Raw genomic sequence first — 10906 nt, forward strand, 5'->3', positions numbered from 1 at the left:
TGGAGCAGTGGTTTGTGTTGGGTTGATAAGCACCAGGTCATCAGTTCAAATACACCAGCAGCTTGTGGGAGAAAGAAGAGGCTTTTTACATCCAATAGTCTCAGAAACCTGCAGGGGTAGTTCTACACTGTCTTATACGGTTGCTGTGAGTTAGAACTGACTTGATGGCAATGTGATTTGTCTTGGTTATTACCAAACCAGACACCATCCTGTTCTTCTGGTAAAAGCGGCAGTTGTTGATGGAGGTAGTTAGCCACACATTCCATGCCCTTCTCCTATTCTTATTCCTAATTCTCCTCTTTCTTCTGTTACTCAGGTATAAAGACCATTTATTATGTCTTTGCTAGCTTCTTGAAAACTTCTAAGACCCCAACTACTACACAATAAACTAGGAGTTAGAACAAAAGCATGAAACACATCTTTAGGCCAATTAACTGGGATGTCCCATGGAAACTCAAGCCTAAATCTTCAAACCAAGGCAGCAACCCCCAGGAGGTTTTTGCAACAACTCTTTGTTGTTGTTATTGTTGTAAATATCACTACCACACACCTTTTGCCAGTTAAATTTATAAAAGGAATACAATATATTGATAGCAATTGTAATAGTGAGCTGAGCAATCCTACTCTTAATCAAAGTGATATTTATATCACTGTTAATATCCTTTCCCCTCCTCCCTCTAGGCCCTGATAGCCACTTAAACACTTTCATCTCTATACATTTGCCCTTTCTTATCTTTTTTTCCAATCACATCAGCAACATTATCTTTTTCTATAAGTGAGGTCATATAGTATTTATCATTTGTGATTACTCTCTTTCACTTTGCATAATGTTTTCAAACTCTGTACATGTGCAAAAAACCAAAACAGGATTTGTGCCTCAAATCACATACAAAAGTAAATACAAGATGAATTTAGGACCTAAGTATGCAAACTAAGATCATGAGATTCTTGGAAGATAATGTAGAAGCAATGCTGTTAGCCTAGCTGTGGTAGTTACATAATCTGTTGTCAAATTGTGACTTGAGAGGATTGAGAGTGAAGGGGTGGAGCCTAGTCTGTCAATCAGATCACAGCCAATGAGGCCTTTGTGTGGGCATGGCCTTCTCCTGAGAATTCTAGGAATTCCCGAATTTCCTCCTTGGATGGGGACAGACTCTCTCTCTCTGCTCACTCCCTGGGAGATATTGCAGCTGACAAGACACATGGAACTACACTAGTGCCCTGAGCTGGAGAAGCCCCATGGACCTACCCTGATGCAACCAGACCTCTGAAGCCAGAGAAGCCACAGAGAGACCCCTGCCAGTGCTGAGATGCTTACAACACCACTGGATTCAAAGACTTTCTACCCACTGGCCTGTGATCATCCTGCATTTGGCGTCATTGTATGTGTTTCATGAATTTGAAGAGGACTTTATAGATTGGTATCGGACACAATGGGCTAATATCGGATTTATGGGCTTGGACTGGACTGGGTTGGGATGCTTTCTTAATGTACAATTACCCTTTATATAAAACTCTGTTTTATACACATATGAGTTTCTATGGATTTGTTTCTCTAGTCAACCCAGACTGACACACTAGCTTTTAACAATGAATTATCTAATACAACGACCAAAGCACAAATAGGCAAACACAAAATAAATAATGAGGCCTCATAAACATTTTAAAATTTAAGCTTTTGTTCATCTAAAGACTTTACCAAATTGCTATAGCAAAGTGTGGGGAAGAAACTAGATGGTGCCCGGCTATCAGAAAGAATAGTGTCTGGGGTCTTAAAAGCTTGTCTTCAAACAAGCAGCCATCCACATGGAACAAGCACAAGGATTGTAAATAATATAATCCAAATCTAAAGGCAGGAATAGTATCGGAGTTTAATATGTGAACACTGGTTAGCAGAAGGCTATGGATTATATTGGAAGCCCCAAATCCACTTAAAGTTTCCACATATAGATTAAACCTTTGGTGAATCCCCTCTGACCATAGTCAGGGAATTTGAATAGCCTTATTATCAGACAGAGAGATTTGTAAAGTTGATTATGCCAGGTGGAATTAGGTTAAAATTAAATATCATTTGTTCTCCCTTTTGAGTCATTTAAACATTGTTTCAGTTAAAATAAGTGAAGGGGAAATACATGAGGATTAAGATCTGGTGCATCCCTTCTGACTATGGACCCAGGATGTGAGTAGCCTCCTATCGAGCAGAGTGCCTTGGAAAGTGGATTGTTGCAGATGCAGGCAGATTAAAATTTAGTATTTTATCATTTTATCTTCATTTTGATCCATCTTAAATTTATTCTAGTTTTTAATATTTTATGCTTTCCTTTTGAACCAGATTTTTCTCTGTTTTGCTATTGTTGTCAGGTGGGGTTTTTTTTGTTTGTTTGTTTGTAGGGGTATGTTTTTCTGTATATGAAATCCAATATATATAAATCTACAGAGACAATAACTGGATTGATGGTTTCTTGGGAGTATGGCAGGGGAGGTTGGGGAAATGGGGAACTAATATCAGTGAGTAAAAGAAAGAAGAAAATGTTTTAAAATTGATTGTGGTAATGATTGTACAACTCTTCTTGGTATGGTTGGACTACTGAATTGTATGATATATGGATTATGTGCCAGTAACATTGTTTTGTCAAAGACCATTCCAAGCAAAAAAGGTAATGGGTATAATATGCACCTGTGACTGTTTTCCTTGACCTCCAGTGTCCTTTCTAAAGCTTCATACATCAACAAACCCTGGGACACCATTATGGCCCCATGGCAATGATCACCCTCTCTGGATAATGTGCCTTTGTCTTCCTCTTGTTCCTTTAAGATTGTAGTAAATGTTCTCTTCAAATAAATAAACAACACTTTACCCAAAAAAGTGAGGATATAAGCTACAGGCTGGCAGAATATTTTTGAAAACCACATAACTGATAAGAATCTAATAACTAAATTACATATAAAACTTGAACAACAAAAAGACAAATGATCCAATCATAAAATGGACAAAAGTCTTGAGATTAAGTTGGCCACCAAATTCATGGAAAGGTACTTAGTGTCACTAGTCATCAGATAGATGCGAATTAAAGCCATATTAGATACCATTTCATTACAACTAGGATGGTTAATGAAAAGACAGAAAGATAAGAACAAGCATTGGCAAGGATGTGAGGAAATTAGAATTCCAGGTGGGAAAGCAAAATGGTACAGCCATTGCGGAAAACTAAAAATAGAACTACATATGACCCAGCAACTTCATATCTAGACATATACCCCAAAGTCTTAAAAGCAGAGACTCAAAATGAGTTGAACAACAGTGTTTAATATAGCACTGTTCACAATAGCCCAAAAGTGGAAATAACCTAAATTCCTATCAGCAGATGAATGGATAAATAAAATGCAGTTGTACATTCAATGGAATACCACTCCATCAATATAAGAAATGAAGTCTTGAAATCATGCTGCAATATGGATGGATCCAAAGACACATAAGAAATTTAAAATGTGTGTATGTAGATTGAACCATAAACAGTGACTACTGAGCTGCGGTGGAAATGTAAAGTCATTTCATTTTCAAAATTCAGAGTTCTGTAATGTTTGAATGTTGCAACATACACACATGACTTTTGAAAAGAGGAAAAAAGGGATAATTTAAAAAATAACTTTATTTTGTTGTTATTGTTGAGAATCTTTAGTTAGCAACTGAGCACTTCACTATTGGTCCCACCGGGGCTTTTTATACATCGTATAGTGGAATCTCAGACAGAGGCCCCTGGAAAGGCAGGCTCGGAGATGAATCGACCAGTAAGAGTACCTTACAGAGCCAACGCACGTCTTCGTGCTGCTGAAATTCTCCCAAGATGCCCTATTCCTGCCCTGTCCCATATATGATTCTTATTTCTGAGCTGTGTAACACTCTTCCAACTAATTCCTTCTTGTTTACATTAGTGAGATCTACCGTTGGTTGTTTGGGACAGTGGCAACAAGAACCCTTCATCAAGCTTTGAGTTAGACCCATCAGCACAGTTATGGTCTGTCTTTGTTTGTTTAGTTGTCGAGAAGAACAACATAAGAATGCACGTGTGGTTTAATGCACGGGTTTAAAGACTTTGATATATCTGCTCAATTTTCACGAGTCAGTGATGGAAGCAAAACTAAACAGCCGTCTCTTCTCAGTAGCTTATAACATCTGTGCAGACAGATCCACCCTAAAACACCGAGAGGCACGTGATACATGTTCAATACCAGACTGCTGTTAATGTTCCGTGCTGTGGTCTCTTGTTTTTAACAGGAGAGATATCCAAGAAATGTGGTTAAATTTTAAAAGAAAGTTTACAGGAAAACATGGATGTATGAACCTACTTTTGTAATTTAAAAGTGCCCTAGGATGTTTTTTGTATAAAAGTGGTCAGGAGTTAGGTCCACTGGTCTCTGAATAGTGGTTATCTCTGACAAGCATAGAGACATTGGAGGAAACGGTTTCATATGTTTCAGAAGTCTCTGGGTATTTTTTTAAAAATTGGAATATGTTAGTTTTGCAATTAGGAAAAAAAGTAATTGTGAAGAAGGAAGAAAAAAAATGAAATAAATGATACAGAGACAAAAGGGAAGGAAAAAGATGAGGAGGCAGAAGAGCTGTGGTACTCTGCCAAGGGTTACATCTTGCAGTGGAGACCGGCCCTGTCCAACTATACTCCTTCCTCATCCTTCCAGGAAAATGGCAGTAGGCATGAACTTCCCACATTCTGGAAATTAGATTTGGCCACATATTCTGCTTGGCCAATGGAATGTTCATGGTAGCAATCTAGGCAGAGCCTGTAAGAGCTTTTGGATTGGCCATGTTCTCTTCCTTTGGCGAGAGCAGTGATGATGGAGACTCCTTCAGCCTCGTCCCTGAGTAAAGATGATGTAGAACAGGGCCGCAACCCACACTCCCGCTCCACAACAATCCAAGATAGGGGAGCATAAACGAAAAACAAACTTTTATTTTCAGCTCCTGAGTTTTAGGGATAAATATTTTTAGAGCTTCAGTAGCATCAACCCTATCCTGCCTGTGGATTTAGCCCATGGCTCGAAGTGCATAGCAATGTTTCTTAAGAATTGCAGTACAGAGTCAATGCTATGTCAACACCGTACCAAGAACCTAAGACTTTTCGCTAGCATCATTCCTGCTAGCCTCGGTTCCTACTCTCTGATCCCTTTGTGTTGTGACTGTGAAGGTCTACTAGAGATTTCATGGATACATGTTTTATTATTATTTGCTATCTGCTGCTCTGAGATTTCTTAGACTATTGCACCCACCCACCTAGACTAACCTAAGAAGTTTGTTACCATCTGATCATTTTGTACATCATTTTTATTTGTTTTTACTTTTTAAAGTATTTTTAAATTTTAGAATAATTTTAGATTAACAGAAAAGTTGTAAAGATAGTAAAGAAAGTTCCTGTTTATTGTTCAGCCCAAATCCCAACCGACTGTGAGCTCATTTCAATTCAGTGTTCAAACCCACTGTGGGAGAGTCCATTTTGACCCCTAACAACCCTGTGGGACAGAGCAGAACTGCTCCTTAAGGGTTCCCTGGACCGCAATTCCTTAATTGCTTCTCCCAAGAAGCTGCTGGGCGCATTGAACTGCTAACCCTGAAGCTAGCCAGGTTAAGCTTCTATGCTTAACCTACCATGGAACGAGGGCTTTCTTGTTTCTCGTTTCCCCTAATGTTAACATAACCTGGATACATTGGCCAAGCTAAGAAATTAACCTTGGCACAACACTACTAACTAAACGGTAGGTATTATTCAGATACTAACAGTTTTCCCTCTAATGTTTATTTCTATTCTAGGATCTAATCCAATGTATTCAGTCACCAAGTCTCCTAAAGTCCTGGACAGTTTCAGTCTCTCTTTGCTTTTCATTGCATTAAAACTTTTGAAGAGTGTTGGTCTGGAATTTTACAGAATGTCTCTCAATATGTATTTGGCTTATATGTTCACAGAATTAGCATGGATAATATAGTTGGGAAAAGATGTGCACAAGGTGAGATGCTCTTCTCATATAATCATGTTAGAGTATATAATATCAGGATAATTTACTATCAGTGGAGTTACCACTTACTACTGTTTTGGCTCAGCTGGGACCTGCCAGATTGCCCCCCCCGCCCCCCCCTGCATAGCGACTGATTTCCCCATGACCTACTCTATCCTTTGGAAATGACTCACTGAGTCCAGCCCACGCTCAAAATGAAAAGTACACCACCATTTAGGTTGTTTCTTCTTCTCTCCCTTCGATCATGAATTCTGGGAGAAGTCAGCTGCCATGTCATGTGAACTGTCCTTTGGAGAGTACCACGTAGCAAGGAACTAAAGCTTCCTGAAAAGAACCACATGAGTGAGATCGAAAGTGCCTTATTCAGCCCTAGCTGGCATCTTGATGGCAACCTCATGAGACCCTGAGGCACAAATACCCTGATAAGCCAATCCTGGATTCATAATCTCAAATAATAAAATTTTGTTGTTTAAATCGATTAAATGCTGGGTAGTGTATATGTGTGTGTGTGCATGTCAATAGAAAACTAATATAGCAGCCAACATTCACTCTGAACTTCTTGTTGGCTTTTCTCTGCATATCTGCTTTTTTCTTTCTTCTCCTGGCATCTAATTTCTGCTGTACTTGATGCTATTGGTAGAAAATGGCTACTTAGAGTTCCACAGATCATACCTATCTCCTTTGTTCACAGCTGGAGACCACCCTTGTTGACAATCTCTTAGTACCAAATTTTAGAGAGAGAGGATGTGATTGACTTGGATGAGTCACAGGAGTGACCACTCTCGTGCAATTAAAGTGAGATGATGTCAAATGGTACAAACAGGATTGTGTGTTATCATGGGTCCAATTCTGGGTATAAATGGAAAGGAGCCATCCTCAAAGTGTAATCATGTGCTGGCAGACATGATGCACTTCAAGGCATGAAGGGGAGACATGGAGTCCTCACCAGGGGAGTCCATGTTCAGGAGCTGAGAGAGAGAAAGTGTGGAATGTTGGGGCTCATCATCACTGTCTTCTACAAAGAGCTAGCACGACATCCATACGGCTGCGTTGAAGCCACCTATGAATGACAGGAGGGAAATACTTTTACAAACTAGGGACGCTCTCAGGAAACAAATGTGTGGAATACAGGAAATAAGACCACAAAGAGCTAAGTTCACAACTAGATAATCCCAGGCTCCACAGACACCCAAGGATATTTTCAGCCCAATATCTAGTAAGTCTTTGATTTGTTTATCAGTAAGGTGATAGCTCTTATAAAGACTACTTTAAAAATAAATACACCATGGGTGAACTTCGTGAGGCAAAGCAGGAGCAGATAGAACAAGTGTCAAGATGAGGTAATATTATGCATGGAAGGGATTCCTCTAGGGTTTCCAGATGTTGAAGGAGTCTAGCTCACTTTACAGTTAATGTAAAGCCAACAGAAAGGTGTTAATAGCTTGTGTTGTTGGAATCTCCCTCTCTGCCACGAGGCCATGGAAATGGCAAAACCTGTGGCACCCAGTAATCTTTTACAAGTAGATACAATTTCTGACACTGCAAAGGGGAACTAAATTTAGCTTTTACAGTGTAAGAGCTGATTTCAATTGCTTTGACACTATGATTGAGATTCAGTTGAAAGAAATACATACATGCATACATGGACAAATGCATATAATATCAGTGTCATAGGAAAGTATCAAAGCAATTCAATAAAATATCATGTAAAGTTCAAAATTCATCAGCAACATGGGTCATGTGCACATATTTATTTATATGCTATTTTAAATACTCTTGAGCTTTTGGACACAAAATGAATTTCTTTCAAGTGCAAAGTTATCTAATTCAGTTCACAGCTAGTCTCCTGCTAATCATGCTCTCCAGATCCGGGAGAGGAGGCTGATCACATTGATAATCAAGATTTGCTATATATATATACACACATACACACACACACATACATATATATGAGTCATCTTTGTAACTGGAAAACATTAGACACAGGCTTTAGCGTTCTATGAGTTTAAAAATATCCTGATCACATTGATAATCAAGATTTGATATATATATATATATATATATATACATACACACACACACATACATATATATGAGTCATCTTTGTAACTGGAAAACATTAGACACAGGCTTTAGCGTTCTATGAGTTTAAAAATATCCTTCTTACTTTTAATCCTGTTCTCTTGAATTTAGTGATGGGATTTCAGTGTTTCTTCTCTCACAGTTCTTTTCTTTAGAGAGAATCACACCCCAAACAGAGGCAATGATGCATGCCAATCATAAGAGTAGTACTCTTACTAATGGCTAAGAGGAAACACCTTAGATGGCATGGTCTTTGACCTTGAGCCATTTATAGAGTAGGGCCCTTGCTGTTCATCGATGTTTTGCTCTCAGCTTCAGTCCTTAGGAAGCCACAGTTTTCAGGATCTGTTAGCCTTTGTCTTCTAGGTGGCTTGGCCCAGGAGAGAGACTGGTACAAGACTGAAGGATGAGAAGAAGGGAGACACCAGAGTACTTCGTGCTCACTCTGTGTTACATGGCAGCTTTAACCGGGCCTGTACCTCCCCTGTGGCTCTCGCTGAAGGACGCCGTCTCTTCACAATTCCAGCTGCACCTGGCAAACTTCCACAATCCCAAATCCCAGCAGATAACCCTAAATCCTAGACTTTAGTAACATGAGCCCTTTTTCTATCAAGTCCTAGGACTGGGACTGATTTCCTGCTGCTACTAATCTCAAATGCCCTGTTTTACTTTTCAGCTCTTTTATTACCGTATAACCAATTCCCTACAATAAATTCCTTCTGTTGGAGATTCCTAAAATAGTTGTGGTTTTATTGTCTGGGGCCTCACTGATACAGAAACATAAAAACAACACATACACATTCAAACGTCAGAAGTGTCAGAAGATTAAATGACTACATTGGACAGTCTAAATAGAGGCTCACAGAAGAGGCCTAGAAATTCATTCCACCTGTGGCCCATTATCGTTGCCCGTGTGATCTTTCCTCTATATCTTGACCTTTAAACTTCAGCTTTTTTTTTTTTTCCCAAAAAACCCCAGCACAACACTCACCATGATAATAATGCTACATTTCTTTAGAGATGGGTAAAAATTATTCTGTCTACTGAATAGATTGAAGCAAACATAGAAAAATGTGTGGTACATCCTTTTGTTGATGATAGCTATCTGTGATCAGAAACTGTGATAAAACATAACTTCTCCTTTAAATCCCATCATTTTTAAATGATGGGCTGGTGTTAATTCACAAAGTGCTTGGAGAAGAACTTAGAGTTCTTTCTTGAAATGCTTCTTTGAGAAAAAAAAAGCTTTTTTGGCAGGCAGAGATAATAGATGGATATTAATGTAGGTGTATAGTCAATTATTATAAGCTGCTATTCAAAAAGAATGATCAAACTAAAATGATGTATGGACTTAAGGAATTCTCATTCTTGAGAGTACTGGTTATTTGTGAGTGTGTATTTTTTTTATTGTAAATAAATGATTTTAATGGAGGCTCTTACAGCTCTTATAACAATCCATACATCAATTGTTTCAAGCACCTTTATACATATGCTGCCTTCATTATTTTTCAAAATATTTTCTTTCTGTGTAAGACCTTGGTATCGGCTCCTATTTTTTCCCCCTCCCACCCTCATGGACCCCTGATAAATTATAAATTATTATTATTTTCATATCTTGCACTGCCCACTGTCTTCCTCTTCCACATTATTGTTGTTCGTCCCCCTGGTGGGAGGGGGGGGGCGGGATTGTGCGTCATTGTAGTTGGTTCCTCGTTTCTCCCCCTTCTCCTCCCACCTTCCCCTTCCCTCATTTTATCCCTACTCCCATTGCTGTTCCTGAGGGGTTTATCAGCTCTTTAAAATAAAAGTTTTTCTTCTTAGTGTTTTCCAGCCAAATTTCTGAGAGAGTTTATTAAGTTATATTCATCTTGGCTTAAGATGATGATCAGCAGCCTAGTCTTTGTTTTCTGTCATTCATGGTCCGGTTAGTCGTGTCCCGGAATGGGTTGAGCACAATTAGCAGGCTGGCTGGTATTAACTGAGCTTTGACTCCGCAGTAAGAATCCTTAGCCCGTCGGCCAGGCCCTCTGCGCCGCAGCCCACGCCACACCACCACAGAGCCCCTGCTGCGGCATTGACCTCCCACGTACACTGACCTTGGCACACCTGCTCAGGATGTCTGCACCGAGGGCTACGGGTTTGGCCTCATAAAACTGGATTCGAAAACAAAATCTGAGAGCGGATTGGAATTTACCATCTCCAGCTCAGCCAACACCGAGACCAACAAAGTCACGGGCAGCCTGGAAACCACGGACTGGGGACCGAGTATGAACTGAGGTTCACAGAGAAGTGGGACACAGACCACACGCTCAGCCCGAGATCCCCGTGGAAGACCAGCTGACCCGCGGGCTGAAGGTGACCTTTGACTGGTCCTTCTCCCCACCACTGGGACAAAAAAGAATGCCCAAATCAAATCAGGCTACCAGCCTGAGCACGTGAACCTGGGCTGCCACGTGGGTTTCGACCTGGCCGGCCTGCCATCCGCCAGGCTTGGGCTGGGTGACGAGGGCTGGCCGGCCGGCCATCTGATGAACTCTGAGACTGCCAAGGCCCGAGTGACCCAGAGCAACCCTGCGGTAGACTACAGGACGGATGAAGTCCAGCTTCTCACTAATGAGAATGACCACACAGAGTTTGGCGGCTCCATTTACCAGAAGGTGAACAAGAAGCTGGAGACTGCTGTCAATCTCGCCTGGACAGCCGGGAATCGCAACACTCGCTTCGGAACAGCAGCCAAGTATCAGATCGACCCTGATGCCTGCTTCTCGGCCAAGGTGAACAATTCCAGCCTGATGGG

The 10906-nt window shown here is 40.4% G+C and overlaps 1 pseudogene; it reads left to right on the forward strand.

Moving 5' to 3' along the window:
• Nucleotides 1–10190: 10190 nt before the first annotated feature.
• LOC101660667 lies at nt 10191–10904 on the forward strand (annotated as a pseudogene).
• Nucleotides 10905–10906: the final 2 nt, after the last annotated feature.

This window comes from Echinops telfairi, unplaced genomic scaffold (genome assembly GCF_000313985.2).
Source record: "Echinops telfairi isolate 266 unplaced genomic scaffold, ASM31398v2 ScPeMD7_31;HRSCAF=116, whole genome shotgun sequence".
NCBI classification, from domain to species: domain Eukaryota; kingdom Metazoa; phylum Chordata; class Mammalia; order Afrosoricida; family Tenrecidae; genus Echinops; species Echinops telfairi.